Here is a 16,551-nt window from a genome sequence, read left to right as displayed (position 1 = left end):
AAGCTCTTGAGATAATAAGAACACTTCTAGAAATGCTCACACACACACTAGTGCCAATTCTAGAACCAAGGACTTTTTTATATAGTATGGAGGATTAGGGTTAAACCCTAATACCCATGACTCTTCATTTACCTAGGATCCATGGGTTAAAAGCTCCATTGACTATCCATGGAATCCATATACTCTTAGCCCATCCTAAATAAACCTTAGCCCAATCCATATATAAATAAGAGTCCATATTTAATTAGCTCCATTTTGATCACTAAATTAATTCTAAATTAATTCTTGATCTATACTAATTAAATAATTATGATATCATATTAATATATGATAACTAATAATATATTAATATATCATGAACATCTTATTCTCAAAAGTATATCCATACAAGTTGTTAGGTGAAGTGCAACCCAAATGGACCATGCCGGGTCGGGTCAAGTTGCTACCAAATATAGTTATGGACTTAGACACCTTATCCAACATGCGCGAGGGGTGGATTCGATCTAGGTCATCGTTGATTCGATTGACCAAGAGCGCCCATTTTATTCCGATTCAGAAGAGTATTTCGCCCGAAAAGTTGGCCAACGTCTACATCCTGGAGGTAGTGGCGCGACATGGGGTGCCAATTTTGGTTATTTCAGACAGGGACGTGTGGTTCACTTCCATGTTTTGGAAGAAGTTTCATGACGAGCTGGGTAGTCGATTGCACTTTAGCACCGCCTTCCACCCACAGACGGATGGTCAAAGCGAGCGGACCATCCAAACTCTGGAGGATATGTTGCGGGCGTGTGTTTTAGACTTTGGAGGTAGTTGGGATACCTACCTCCCTTTGGCGGAGTTATCCTATAACAATAGTTATCATGCTAGTATAGACTGCCCTCCTTTCAATATGTTATATGGGAGGAAGTGCAGGACCCCGATATGCTGGGGAGAAGCGGGGCAGAGAGTTATGGGGAGTACCGAAGTGGTACTCAAGACAACGGAGAGGATCTAGCAGGTTCGGAGCAGGCTTCAGACTGCTCAGAGTCGGCAGAAAAGTTATGCCGACAAGCATCAGTCAGACCTGGAATTCTAGGTCGGGGATATGGTGCTCCTGAAGGTGTCGCCATGGAAGGGCGTCATTCGATTCAGGAAGCGGGGCAAGCTGGGCCCCAGGTATATTGGACCCTTCAGGGTTATAGCCCGGGTGAGTAGGGTAGCATATAGGTTGGATCTGTCGGTCGAACTCAGTTAGATTCATAGCACCTTTCACGTCTCCCAGTTATGGAAATGTTTCGTGGACGATTCAGCAGTGGTACCTTTAGAGGATATTCAGGTTGATGACAGTCTGAACTACATCGAACGGCCAGTGGCGATCCTCGACAGAAAGTCAAAGGATCCGAGGAACAAGAAAGTGGAGCTGGTAAAGGTGCAGTGGCGGCACCGCAAAGGCTCGGAATGGACCTGGGAGCCGAAGGACAAGATGAGGGAGCATTACCCCGAGATTTTTCAGGATCGAGCAGCAGACTTTGAGGACGAAGTCTAAAATAAGTAGGGGATATTTTTAACACCCGATTCCTGGCACGTCTGTTCTTCAAGAAATTTTGTTGTTTTCTCTAGGACTCAACGAGTTGGAGGCCCAACTCGTCAAGTAGAGTCGAGATTCACGGACAGTTTAAGTGACCTACTCGACGAGTCGGGAGACTGACTCGGCGAGTAGGTGCTGGTTGAGTGAAACCCTAAATCTGAGGGTTTGCACCCTATTTATACACCTTATCTCAGCCTCCACCGTCCCTTATGCTCCCAGAATACATCATATTGAAACCCTAGCTGTCCTTAGTGTGTTTTTGAGCCTTGTGGTACCATCTCTTGTGTTTGAAGCTTGGAAAGGAGAGGGAGACTTGTGAGGCCAAGGGGAAACAAGAAGATCCAGAGTTTGGAGCACATTTTCAGCTTATTGGAGGTATGAAGCTGAACCTTTGTCTATAGATCTTGATTTTGGGCCTTTTCTTACATCTTTCTAAGCCTTAGAGAGGTGGTATTCGAGTTTTGGTGTTGGAAGTCAGTGTATGTTTTAGATCCAGGTCTATTGGGGTGTCTTATGGAACAAAGGTGCCCACTTTTGCTTCCATGAACTCCCCATGCACCTTGGAGGCCATCTTTTATGGCTTTTTGGGCCAAAGACCCCTTGCTTGTGTACCAAGTTTGGAACTTTATGTATAAAATGGACATTAGGAGGCCAGATCTATGGTTTTGATGTGTTAAGACCCTCTTAAATCAGTTGTATGGTAATGGAAAAGGATGGACTCGCCGAATTGTTCTTGGGAATCGATGAGTCAAGGTGTAATGACCACCAAATCCATTCTGTGAATGGACCAGTTGTTAGGGAGGGAAGTCTCTTAGATGTTTAGACGCGAAAAAGGACCGGAGAATCATGGGACTCGACGAGTGTATGAACAGACCCGAATAGTCCAAGGCAATCTCCCAACCTTTGAAGATAGACTCGACGAGTTGTTCTACAACTTGGCGAGTCATAAACCAGGCATGTTCTTATGAGGGGGATGAACTCGCCGAGTTCAAGGAAGAACTCGGCGAGTCGGATGAAGATGGTCCCAATAGTTTGAAGGAAGAAGAACCCGTCGAGTTCTTGCTAGACTCGACGAGCGGAGTCGGGGTTGTATCAGATTAGTGGAGTATGGACTCGACGAGTTGGCGGGCCAACTCGGCGAGTCAGGTCAACTGGATGTTGACTTTGACTGGTTATGTATTGACCCTGGTTAGGGTTGCATGTTTTGTTTGATGACTTAAGGATTGTCGTGTAGGGATTGAGGAGTCAAGGAGAGTCGGCCTTCACGCCGAGGACAGATCAGACACTACACGATATCGAGGTGAGTTACCTTCTAGTAGCGGTGGGTATACGTCCACAATGTCGGCCCACCAGTAAGAGTTGTATGTTAGATTATTGTATTTGTGATATCATCTAGGTTTGGTACCACCTGATATGTTATATGTTGGCATAATATGTTATATGTGATAGTAGTAGATTTCAGTTGTTTTGACCGAAGGGTAGGTCAGGTACCCCAGATATGTCTGACAATATGTGATGATATGTTATACGCTGGCATGATATGTTATACGTGATAGTGGTAGTAGGAGGGGAATAGTCCCCAAGTTTGGTTGTTAGGACCATAGGGTAGGCCAGGCACCCCAGATATGTCTGATAGTATGCTTATGTTATGATATAATGTGATAGTAGCAGTAGGGGTGGAATAGTCCCGAGGTTCGGTTGTTAGGGCCGATGGGTAGGTCAGCACCCCAGAAAGGCTTGACACGGATAGGTCGGCATCCCAGAACGGCTTGACACGGGTAGGTCAGCACCCCATAATGGCTTGACATGGGTAGGTCGGCACCCCAGAATGGTCATACAGGGTAGGTCGACACCCCATAATGGTCGTACCGGGTAGGTCGGACACCTCAGAATTGACTGACAGTATGTATGTTATGTGATTGTATGGTATGAGGTATGATGGGGGAACTCACTAAGCTTTGTGCTTACAGTTTCAATTTTGGTTTCAGGTACCTCTTCGTCCAAGGGGAATGAGTCGCGATGTAGCAGCGCATCACACACACATTCACATAATTTCTGCATGGAGTTTTCTGGGATTGTACTCTGATTTTTATTACTTTCGATGATATGGTTTTCAGATGCGCAGTTATGGTTTTTATAAATTGATATGACATTGACAATGTTTGGTAAACTATGTTATGAATCACTTAATTAAAAATGAAATTTTTGGCCTCGATTTTTGGGATGTTACAAACGGAGGAAGGTGTTGGAGATGTAAAAAGTGGTAGAGGAAGCCGGTTCTTGGTCTAGTTTGATTAACTGAAAGATGAAGGAAGATAGAGGCATGAGTTTTACACTCCGCTCCTGAGTTCATTAAAGAAAAGAAAAGAAATGAAATAAATTGATCTTCCTTTCCTTTCTCTCTGGTTCCTTTCGATTTGGGAGAATAGTTTATAAAGAAATTAACTTGAATCTACTTTTCGCTTCTCTTTAATTTCTCTCATTAAATGAAACTCAAGAGCAAAGATATTTCCAAATCTTTCCGCATCATTTCCTTTCCCTCGTTAAATGAAACTAGGGAGCAAAGTGTTAGGGTCATAGGAGGGAATATGCAAGCTATTTTCCAGCCAACTATATTTTTTGGAGGACTCACTAAGAGGCCAATAGACCAAATAAGAGGCTAAACTTGGTTGTATTAAACACCATTACTAGACTAAGTTGGAGGATAACTCTGACTGGACCAATAAGAGGTAAATCAAACAAGTCTTAATTATTGTAGTAGTATTAGTCAAGGTTGTTAAAAAATTTGATTTTGATCGTAGGATTCCACAATTATACTTAGGTAAATCGATCATATGATAATATATGAATCTTTTTTTTATAAGATTGGAATAGGATCGTAAAATCTTTACTATTTATTCTTATTCGTATTTTAAAAACTAAAATCAACTAGAATTCATTTAAATAAACTTTCTTCTGGAATATCATACTACCAACGATGGTGGATCCTAATTTTTGTTTGTAATTTAACAAAATATAAACATGTTATCAATTCTATAATAAGCTATGTATCTCTTTTGTAATTTCAAAATAAATGTAACAATTATTTTCAATGATAAAGGTACAAAATATTCGTTAATGCTAACGTTATACTTGATTAAGAAGTTTATATTGTACTAGTTTTTTTAAGAAATTCGATTAATAATGATACTAAGATAAGGAAAACTGAATTGTGCTCTAGAATAATATTAATAAATCTCTTAATCCAAATATATATATAACAAGCCGACCTTAGCTCAGTTGGTAGAGCGGAGGACTGTAGTGTGATCATAGCTATCCTTAGGTCGCTGGTTCGAATCCGGCAGGTCGGAATTTTCGTTAAAAAAAAATTTTCGTTGAACAACAATAAACGTCAACCTATCATTATATTTGATATTATCATTTTCAAAGATTTATTACTTTTGTACTTATAATTTATTTGGTGAAATAAGGAGTTTTTAATAAATAAGAGGTAGGTTAGTTATCACTTTTTGACTTATTAGAGGTTATTAACAATTATAAGTTGTTTTTTACATAAACACTTTTTTTTACTTATACCAGTATCAAATAGATAATAAGTCAAAAAACTTATTTTTTAAATTTTGCCACACACCACCTAAGTATTGAAAATAATAAATATAGAAGATTACTAAACTAACCAAAAAAAAAACTATTTATTTATTTATTTTAGCAAAAAACTAGAATTTATCTATTTTTAGGCACTAAAACCGTAGGTTTGTTAACTCGGCTGCTCTTTCAATTTTAATATCAAAAAAATCATTTTTGAAATCAAAACCGTAAAGGTATTTATGGTTTGCTTTCAACGACTTACAATTTTCCAAAAAGTATTTTACCCGAAATCTACTTTTTCGGCAAGAAACTTACGGTGTATAAGTTGTCAGTGCACAAATTATGTATTAACTACTTTTACATAGTAGGTTTTTATGAAACCTACAGTTTTTTTTTTTTTTTTTTTTGAAAAACAATCATCACACACACATATATATATCATAATACAAATATATACAAGGCAGAAGTAATAAAATGGGAAACGGAAAATAAATAATAAATAATAATAATAAAATAGTAGGTTCATATGATACCTATGTTGTACACGCATTCGATGCAGAATTTGTGCTTTGTTTAGTTGTACACCATAAGTTTCATATAAAGCCTGTGGTTTAATAAATTTTTTCGTTTTTTTTTAAAGACTATAGGTATAAACTCTAGTCCTAATCGAGATACACTAAAGTTACAGCAAAAATCGAAACATAACTATTTGTTTTTTGAAGGCTACATTGAGAGAGAAAATAATAGTCCAACTGTTTGAATAGAGTACACAAAATGCCTATATTGAAGACTAACTCTTTATATACTATCGATCGACAGACCCTTAAAGAGTAGACAACCCTCGAAATAGTAGTTTATTTCCCAAAAGAGTAGTCAGTTTTCTTTAACCGTAGTCAACTATGTTTGATCGTAGGTTTCTCTAAGAAACCTACGGTTTTAGTGGCTAATATGGGATAATTGGTATTTTTTGGCTAAAGGGGATAGATAATTAGTGTTTTTGGCTAGTTTAGTAATTTTCTCTTGGTAATATACCTTTTGAATATTTTTTTATTTCCATAATTAGTTAGATTAACTCAAGATAAATCACAATAAGGGGTTGTTTGTTTGGTAGGAATGAAATGCAATTTGAGCAAAAAAGATTTTATTTCCCTCAAATTCATGTGTTTGGTTTAGCTTTAAGGGAAGAAAAAATGAATTTTAAATGAAATATTTTTCTGTGGAACGAAGGAAAGCTAATTCATTCACTGTCTCAAGGGAATTAATTCATTCATAACATGGAAAGTAGCAGATTACGATTTTCCCATCGCTAAACATCATCGTACGCTTCATCAATAAACCTAACATCATATTCTTCTCGCTCTCGTTCAACCGACTACCCTCTTTTGCACGTCTTCTCCACTTTGTTACAGGGGCCACTCAATGACATTCATCGCATGTGCTCTCTCTCTCTCTCTCTCTCTCTCTCTTTCTCTCTCTCTCTAATCGAATGTTACTTTCGAACCAAACAACCCCCTCTGAAGTCGACCCCAAACAGGGATGTTGTGACATCGCTGCTATGAGAATCTGAAAGAAAAAAAATCCCTTTCTTTCTCTCTAACCGTTGCTAATATCATATTTCTAAAATCGCTACTGTTAATCTTGCTCTGAAACCGTTTACATTAGAGGTTATCAACAACTATAAGTTGTTTTTTACCCAAACATTTTTTTTACTTATACCGGTATCAAAACGGTAATAAGTCAAAAAAACTCATTTTTTAAGTTTTGCCAAACACCACCTAAATGTCGAAAATAATAAATATAGAAAATTACTAAACTAGCCAAAAAAAAAACTAATTATTTATTTGTTTTAGCAAAAAAATAGGAGTTATTATATTTTTAGGCACTAAAATTGCAGGTTTGTTAATTCGGTTGCTCTTTCGATTTTAGTATTAAAAAATCATTTTTGAAATCAAAACTGTAAGTTTTAAGGTATCTATGGTTTGCTCTCAATGACTTACGATTTTCCAAAGAGTATTTTACCCGAAATCTACTTTTCGGCAAGAAACTTACAATTTATAAGTTGTCAGTGAACAAATTATGTAAGTTGTCATTGCACAAATTATGTATTAACCGTTTTTACATCGTAGGTTCTTATGAAACCTACGGTTTCCTTTTTTTTTTTTTTTGAAAAAAAAAACATCATATGTCATAATACAATTATATGCAAGGTAGAAGCAATAAAATGCGGGGGGGGGGGGGGGGGGGGGGGGGGGGGGGAAATTAGTAGGTTCATACAATACCTATGTTTTACAAGCATTCGATGTACACCATAGGTTTCATATGAAGCGTGTGGTTTCATAATTTGTTTCGTCTTTTTTAAGAGACTATAGGTTAAACTCTAGTCCTAATCGAGAATATACTAATATTATAGCAAAAATCAAAACATAACTATTTGTTTCTTGAATGCTCCATTGAGAGAGAAAATAATAGTTCCATTGAGAGAGAAAACCACAAACCCTAGCTCCAAATTGTGTGTCGGGTAATTCGCCTCATGAAGCTTCAACTACCTCGAAGCGTACATTATCACGTGACCCTGATGCATCAACACTACACCCATACCCGTGATCGACGCGTCATAGTAAACCACGAAATCGTCAGAGCCCTTTAGAAAAGTCAGAGTCGGTGCCTCACACAACCGCTGTCTAAGAGTCTCGAAAGTTTCCTACTGCTCAGGCCCCCAACGGAATGTCACCGACTTCTTGGTCAGTCGGGTCAATAGAACAATAATTTTGGAGAAATGCTAGATGAATCCCCGATAATAACCCGTCAGGCCACGGAAACTTTGAATCTATGATGGAGACCTCGGGACCTCCCACTGCATCACGACATCTACCTTGGCCGAATCAACCAGAATACCCTTCTAGTTGACAAGGTGCCCCAGAAACTACACCTCACGCAACCAGAACTCACACTTGTAGAACTTTGTGAAAAGTCAGGTGCTCTTCATGCTGCTCCTGAGTCTTGGAATAAACCAAGACATCATCAATAAAAACTATCATAGACCGATCCATCATCGTTCTATACATGTGGTTCAGGAGATGCATGAACACGACATGAGCATTGGTGAGCCCAAACGACATCACCACAAACTCATAGTGATAACGTAATCGCAGATCAATCTTGGAGATCCAAGATGCATCCTGAAGTTGGTCAAATAAGTCATCAATCCTTGGGAGGGGATAACAGTTCTTCACAATAACCTTATTCAACTCCCGGTAATCTATAAACATCCGATGTGACCCATCCTTCTTCTTCACAAACAGGATCGGGGCTCCCCATGGCAAACTGCTTGGTTTGATAAATCCTTTGTCTAAAAGCTCTTGCAGCTGTGTAGAAAACTCCTGCATCTCAGGAGGAGCCAACCGATATGGTGCCTTGGGCATCGGAGTCGTGCTAGGAACTAGGTCAATCCTGAACTCTACTTGGCTCTCTGGAGGTACCCCAGGAAAATCCTTTGGGAACACGTCTGGGTACTCCCGTACAACCGGTACATCATGCTTAGTCGCCTTACCCTTCTCCTGGGTATCCATAACATAGGTGACATAACATTTGCAACCTTGATGAAGGTAGTGCCTCGCCTACGCTGCCGAACACAAAGTCGGTCCATATTGCGGCCTCTCTCCTTGAATCACCAAGCCTCCCCCACTTGGGGTCATAAATCGCACTAGCTATTGCTTGCAGTCGATCACTGTCCCATTGGGGCTCGACCAGTCCAAACCCACGATCACTTTATTCCCTCACAGGGGAATAGGGACTAAATCCACGAAATACTGCTCATCGAACAACTACAGTGTACATCTCTGGTGAACCCGCGCGACCCGAACGATACTATCATCCGCAATCTCTACATCAAGGGGACAGTCTAGCTCCCCCGGAGCAACAACAAATCGCTTGCTAAGCACGAGCGACACAAAGGATCGGGTAGCCCCGAATCATATAATACCAGAGCAGATATATCGTACATTAAGAACGATCCTATAATGAAACACATAAACATAAGCGGCAAATCAATGTAAATAAAGAGAGAAGGAGAAGATACATACCCGTCACAACATTAGGAGCTACATGTACCTCCTCTTCTATTAACTGGAAGATTCTGCTCTTCGCCACAGGAGCCTCCGTCCGGCCCTGACGGCCGTCAGTAATCCTCAATGTAGCAGGAGCAGGTGCCGCCACATGTTCTTCTACTGAAAAACTCGATCATTGGAACCTCTTATAGCCCCTTTGATTGCACTAAAAGAAAATTAGATCTGATACTATGGTGGTGGTGGTGGTAGCAGTATAATCCCTGCTGACATGACCAATTCGGCCGCACTTAAAGTAGCCCGAACTACACGCCCTACACATCCCCTCGCACATCTTTCCGCACTTTGCAGGATGGTTGCGGCCTTGCTGGCTCCTTGATTTGTGATCCCATACCTTGGTCTTTTCGCCCGAACTCCCTGTCTGAACCCCATATGGTTTCCTCTTTCTCTCCATGTCACACCACCAAACCGAGACGACGGAAACGTTTAGGGGCGGAGGGCGTCGTGTACAACATCACAACAATTGCATCATACTTATCAAAGTAAACATAACCATTACATTGAATAATTAAGGTATTTACATCTGTTCAATACATAGTTTGTATAACAAAAAAATGTATAAAAAAAAGTATAAGAGACACGACTCTAAAAGCTCCGTCTTTTCAAAACTTGCGATTGTACCTGTTTACCGGTTCTATGAGAATACAAGTGGTTTTGAAAGTGTATCAATATTTAAGTTGGTGAGTTCATAAGTATGTTTTTGTAATGAAAACCTATCTTTGAATATGTGAAAATGTTTGTATGTTTCTCAAGAAAATCCAATATTTTCTTTAGTATTGAAAAGTAGTCTTAAACACTAAGACCAAAACGTATGTTCGTTACTGTCTTCTGTAGTTGTATAGGAAAGTATTAGTATGTATGTATGGTTACCACTAGTTGTGTTGTATTGTATAGTTTTGTATGAAAACTCTTGTATGAAATCCCTGGATACCACTAGTAAGTTAAAGTAATGTATTGTATGAAAACTTTGGATAACACCAGTATGTATAGTTTGTTCTTGGATGAAAACCCTGGCTACTAGCAGTATGTATAGTTTTTTTCTGTATGAAAACCCTGGCTACCACCAGTGTGTATAGTAGCTTTATTACTTAAAATAAAACCATGTGTTTGTATCCCTGCAATCCTCCTGTTGTAGTGTATAATTGTTCTATCAATAAAAATAAAACTATTTGAAGAATTGAAATCCCGTAAACAAATGGTTAGTATAGTGTGTTCTTGTATGAAAACTTCTATCACAGGTGGAAACTGAAGGGTTTTGAGCATTCTAACACTCCTATGATGTACATGCAACCCTAGAAACTTTGGATCTATGTTTTCTCTATTATACATATAAATATTCATTTTCCAAGGTTCGCAACCTAACTAGCATGTTATGGGGTACTTGTAATATAAAACCTTAGTAGATTAACATACCTTTTCTTGTGGTTGATTGCTTGGAGTCTTGAGATCCTAGCACCAATAATGTGGATGCCTCAAATGGAATCACAAATCACCAAAACTCCTTGGAAAGCTTGAGAGAATATTAAGCACTTACAGAAATTGGTCCACCCTTGTTCTCACACACACTAGTGCCATTTCATGTGCCAATGACCTCTTTATATAGTATGGAGTATTAGGGTTACATCCATGTAAACCCTAATACCCATGACCTTTCATTTCCATAGGATCCATGGGTTAAAAACTCCATGGACTATCCATGCAAACTTAGCCCATCCTAAATGAACTTGGCCCATTCCATATATATATATATATATATATATATATATATATATATATATATATATATATATATATATGTATGTATATATAAGTGTCCATATTTAATTAGTTCCATTTGATCACTAAATTAATTCTAAATTAATTATTGATCAATACTAATTAAATAATATGATTTCATATTAATATATTATAACTAATGATATATTAATTAATCATAAATATAATATTCTCAAAGGATTATCCATACAAACTGTTTTGGTGAAGTGCAACCCAAATGGACCATGCCGGGTCGGGTCAAGTACATACCAAATATATTTATGGACTTTGACACCTTATCCAACAGTCTCCCACATGGATAAGTCTAATAAATATAGTTGCAAGTGTGACTTCAGGAACCGACCAGCAATCATAGCTCTTAAAACTCTGTTGAACTATGAAGTGTCATTTTAGATAAGTGATCATATAATCCTCTATTCTAGATATCAGTCGGACAAATACATGGAACACATTCATACTTATTGTCCAACAGTTTGTTTCCTGATTTCTAATTTGTTTGACATAGAACTAAACTGAACACATTAATTTAGTTCTGACCGGGCCCGACACATAGGTCAAAACAAAATTATCGTGGGGCCCAGATATTGTTTTTAATCCTCCAAGGACTAAAAGGAACAGATAAACTTTGACTCATATGTTTGTTCTACTACTCGTTGAATCATACATAAAGGCATGTTTTATAACATCAAGTTACTGATGGTTTTCGTACAATCTTGATTCATAGGCAACAAATCATATCTCTAGGTTTGAAGACTTGTATGATATTACCATCTCAAGATCACTCGAGATAAATTCCATGAAGTGATACAAGTGAGCGTGGGTTTAACCCAATACTCAAATCTCATTCCAGGAGCACTCATTAATGTTGCAGCAACTTTTGCTATGTCTAAAAACTTTAGACATATACAAGCTGAATTCATGACAATCTTGATTCATACCTACTTCCAAACTATGATTGATTGTGGATAATTTGAATAACCTAGTTATTCAGGAAGTCAAAAACATGCAAAGTGAAACACAAGAATAATACTAATCATATATGGCCCCAAGCACCTTTGAGAGTAAATAAAACACCTTTTATTTAAACACCATAATGATTACTCGTTATTCATTGTATAATGTTTTGAATAATCAACTTAATACTTGAATTGAAACAATAGTCATGTCATGCTCCAAGCATCCACACTACGTTTGTCTAAACAATAGCTATGCCATACTCCAAGTATGCACACTATGTTTGTCAATGATCCTTACTTTGTGGAATAGATCAATTGAACATAATTCTAATAATTCTCATCTCACAATCCCAAATCCTTATCGTAAATATAAGAATTCCAAATTCTTGCCATTTACTGAAATCGATTAGATTCTAAACTTATATGCATTGATCCTCTTGTAATGACTATACACAAAAGCCACAAGGACTTGGCAACAGACATTTACAAAGTATTCCATTGGAGAGCAATTCCATGGAAACGAAGTCTCAAATTCAAAGTACATTCCTTTTAACATCCTTCTTGCATTAAGTTTTCTAATCATACACATAGTTAATGAATAACTTTCGCCTATGAAACATTTCCATATTCCCATTCTGACTATCACTAAGAGTTGCCTCTTTTGAGAATATATCAACTTGGCCCTTTCTAAAAATTTACACCATACTTCCAATTGTCCATGAGCAACCAATCTTTGGTAAACCTTAGATTGTCTTCGACAATTGCTTCATCATTTTAGTCATATCCAATTCTAGATATTTTCCCCTCTTAATGCCCTAGGCATTTGAAAATTTTAGAAAGGATAAATATTATAGAACATGTAATTGATCCTATACCTGAAGCACATGGGACACGATTCATGATGTCTCACATAAAGGCATGATCCTAGACTAGTCTTTTGCTACAATATTTTTTATATTTCCCATGTTTTCATAATTCGACTATGAAGATGGATGTCGTAATCATAATCGAATTATGAGAACGCAATATAGAATCTCCTTATGTTGACCCATTCCAATATAAAATTCATATATATATATATATATATATAATATATATATATATATATATATATATATATCCTTGACTAAAGATGATTAAAATCTCAATCTAAGTTTTTAGAATTGAAATAAAGTGTAATTTCCTCTCCCTTAATTATAGCAAAACAACTTTTTCCAATTGAAACTTTTGTTTTCTATAATTAACATTGCTAAATTGCAACACTTATCATAATCGATTATGCTCCCACTAGCATAATAATTACTAGCATAACAATTATGCTCCCACTAGCTTTGACATGTATTCAAAAATCAGCTAGACTTCTAGAAATCAATACTTTATTGACTATCTTACCAAAATTCAGATTTCTGATACGAGATGCTTTGATAAGACTTTCTCAAAATCATACACCTTTTCTTAGATAACTAACATGTGTGTCTAAACAATTTTTAGAACTATGAAAAGGGATGCCGTAATCACAGTCTCAATTTTTTAGACCTTTTCCATTTCTCACAAGTCCATGTTAGTATGTCGGTTAACCACACACACTCCACTAACGACTTTAAGAATGCAAATATCACAATTGCTATCTACTTAAAATCTATTTAGCGAAAGCGTTTCCTCACCATCATTATCGTAGAGAAACCTTATGACACTTCGATTTTATGGTGTATGTGTTGCTATCCATGTGAATTTTTCATAACCACGAGAGGAGGTTAGTTACAAATCCAAACTCATATGGACCGAACTTGTGCAATCTTAACTTCTTGCCACTTGGAAACACAAGGTCCTACCATTGCTTCCAGGTTGTTATGCAAACAATCATAAAACTCACATGCATAGTCAACTTTAACTGGAATGGGAACATAAATAAAAATATGCCGACACGATAGGTTACAAACCTCAAGTCGTGTGCTAGTGATAAACAACATTTTTATTCTTGATTAGTTCTTGAAACTTTTCAAGACCTTTAAGACTCCCACTAACCTCTTGAAATATAATATTCTCTTGTCAAGAACCATTCCTTGACAAAACAAATATTTCAAGAGTTAGTGCGGATACTTATCAAGATAAACACTTCACACAATTAGTCTTAGCTGGTCTTTGTTTTATCCAAAACATCACAACTTACCAATTTCAAATGTACAAGAGTAAGAAAACATTTTACTCTACATTTGACAAGTGTTATAAACCTTCTAAAGATTATGTCACTCAAGTTACAATCTTGGAGTATCACTCTAAGACTCAATTTTGGAACAAAGTATGATTTATCTTTTTTATTTAACCAATTCAACAATTCATGATTCCTCTTCTTAGTCAAAAAAATTCACTAAGATATCCTTAGAGAATCAATTGTTATATGGTTTCATAATCACTAAAACAATCATAAAACATGATACTCAAGTACTCTCCTGTCTTTTCAGATTGGAGAAACTTTTATCTTTCAGCCTAATTTGATTCTTCTTATTCGTTCTGCCATACATTGAAACTTTTCCAATGTTTCAGAATTACACTTAAACTTGTAAGCATAACCATATTTACTAAACTTTAGTAAATCATCACGAATAGCATTATCGTTCTTTGTGATGGACCTAATCAATGCACAACCAAGTGTACCCGATCCTCTAGTCCTTCACTTGACTCACATATAGATTTGAACAAGGAATTAGTCTTAATTTCCTAAAGATGAAAATTCTCATCCATCACACAAGTTGCATAACTCCAAGTTTCCATCCAACTGAAACTTGGGTGATGAGAATCTTTCCTTATTTGGTAAATTATGACACTACCACAAAAGAAAGAATCAAATCCATTTTCCAATATTGGTATCAATGGAATCATATAAATAATAATTTTTCATAAATGCCATTGTAAGGAAAAATAAATAAAATTAAAACCTTTTTCTTTTATTTTAAAACATGTGGAAAAACTTATCCTTACAATGTAAATGCATATGAAAACAATGTTGGTATTTATTCCTAGGCAATCTATCACAACTCTTAAGCAACAATTCAAAATTCTGATCACTGAACCATGCCATCGAAATCCATCTTCACGATCAGAATCAACATCTTCTTCTTTTAAGCTTCCTCTCCTTTCTTTGATTCTTAGAACATCAAATTGTGACCTAGTCACATCATGTAATAATAATCTCAAAATAGGAACTTAATAGAGTTAGATAGTGGACTTTACCCGAAGTAGAGTCAAACCTATTTGACTTTACCATCCTTATGATCTTTCAGGTAAATGAGCCAGCTTCACAACCAATGCCCCTTTATTTGACAATAGAAACATATGAACTCTTTCGGAATTGTACACAAGACTATCTCAGTTGTATATGGCCGATCCCTTTCCATTGGGAAGAGAAAGCTTTTTTGGATTTCCAATGTTACCATTGTCAATGTCCATGGAAGTTTGGGAAGACGATCTTCCAATCAAATCTGCTTTACTAGTGCTCCAAATCATTGTGGATTCATCAGCATCAAGCAAATAGGTAAGATCACTAAGGTTCATGTCATGGTCCGTCATATAGTAGTCCCTAAGGAACTCACTATGTGATTTAGGAAGTGATTGAATAACCTAGTCAACAACCAACTTCCTCAAGACTTTGACACCCAACTCTCTCGGTCTGTCTATATATGACTTCATCTCCAAGATGTGAGCACACACATACTTTGCTTGACAATAGGGCTTGAGTGACCTTAAACTTGTGGGTTAGGGAGAATAATTAGAGGAGGTGGAGGAAGTGAAGTATTATTTCCTTGATCCAACCAGGGGACATTATCTTCATTAGGAAAACTTGTTTCAAGAGATTTGGGAATGTCATAGTTGTCTGAACCAGACATCTATAATGGGAGAAATTCAAGTTAGTTGAACTAAGTCCTTAATATAACACCCAATATGAAATATTAAAGCTAGGACCCAACACAATATTTTATAACTTGGAAGGGGGATATCGTAATCCAATCTATAAAATATTTGAAGGTAGGTAAATGGCAATTCACTAATTTCCATCACGAAAAACGAAAAAGAATTTTTGGTCTTAAGTGAATTGAAACTCCTGGATCCTTTGAGATTCATTGAACTTTTCAATGGCATGTTTAAATCTCGATTGTGCCCTCTCAAGTTTGTGATTGGGATCCCAAGGATCACAAACAAGGTGTGAATAACCATGCAAATTAACTTGGTACCATTAATTTTTATCACCTAATCAATGTGTCGGTTACCCACACACGCTCCATTAATCTATGATAAACATTAAGTTACCCTTTTCCACTCATACTAGTACATGTTAATGTGCCGGTTACCCACACACGCTCCACCATTGACTTGGTAAGATACACAATGTAATTTCATGGGTTAGCACCAATTTCACATTTTCCTAAAGTAAGTAAGACTGAGAATTTATAAAAGGTTTAGTTACTTTATATTTATCATTATACTTTTAATGAGAATTATAGTCCTTGTCCTACCCGTTCAGCTAACGACCCTTCACCAGTCA

At 36.9% G+C, this 16,551-nt stretch overlaps 1 non-coding gene across 1 annotated transcript; it reads left to right on the top strand.

Annotated features, from left to right (window-relative positions):
- The first annotated feature begins 4,831 nt into the window (after positions 1-4,831).
- TRNAY-GUA (transfer RNA tyrosine (anticodon GUA)) lies at positions 4,832-4,917 on the top strand. The gene is given in 2 exon segments: positions 4,832-4,868; positions 4,882-4,917. It is a non-coding gene; the product is annotated as a tRNA-Tyr (tRNA).
- The last annotated feature ends 11,634 nt before the right edge of the window (positions 4,918-16,551 follow it).

This window comes from Lactuca saligna, chromosome 2 (assembly GCF_052625555.1).
Source record: "Lactuca saligna cultivar CGN05327 chromosome 2, ASM5262555v1, whole genome shotgun sequence".
Taxonomy (NCBI): Eukaryota; Viridiplantae; Streptophyta; class Magnoliopsida; order Asterales; family Asteraceae; genus Lactuca; species Lactuca saligna.
Note: the sequence above shows the minus strand (reverse complement) of the source record. Positions and strands in the feature narration are given on the sequence as shown.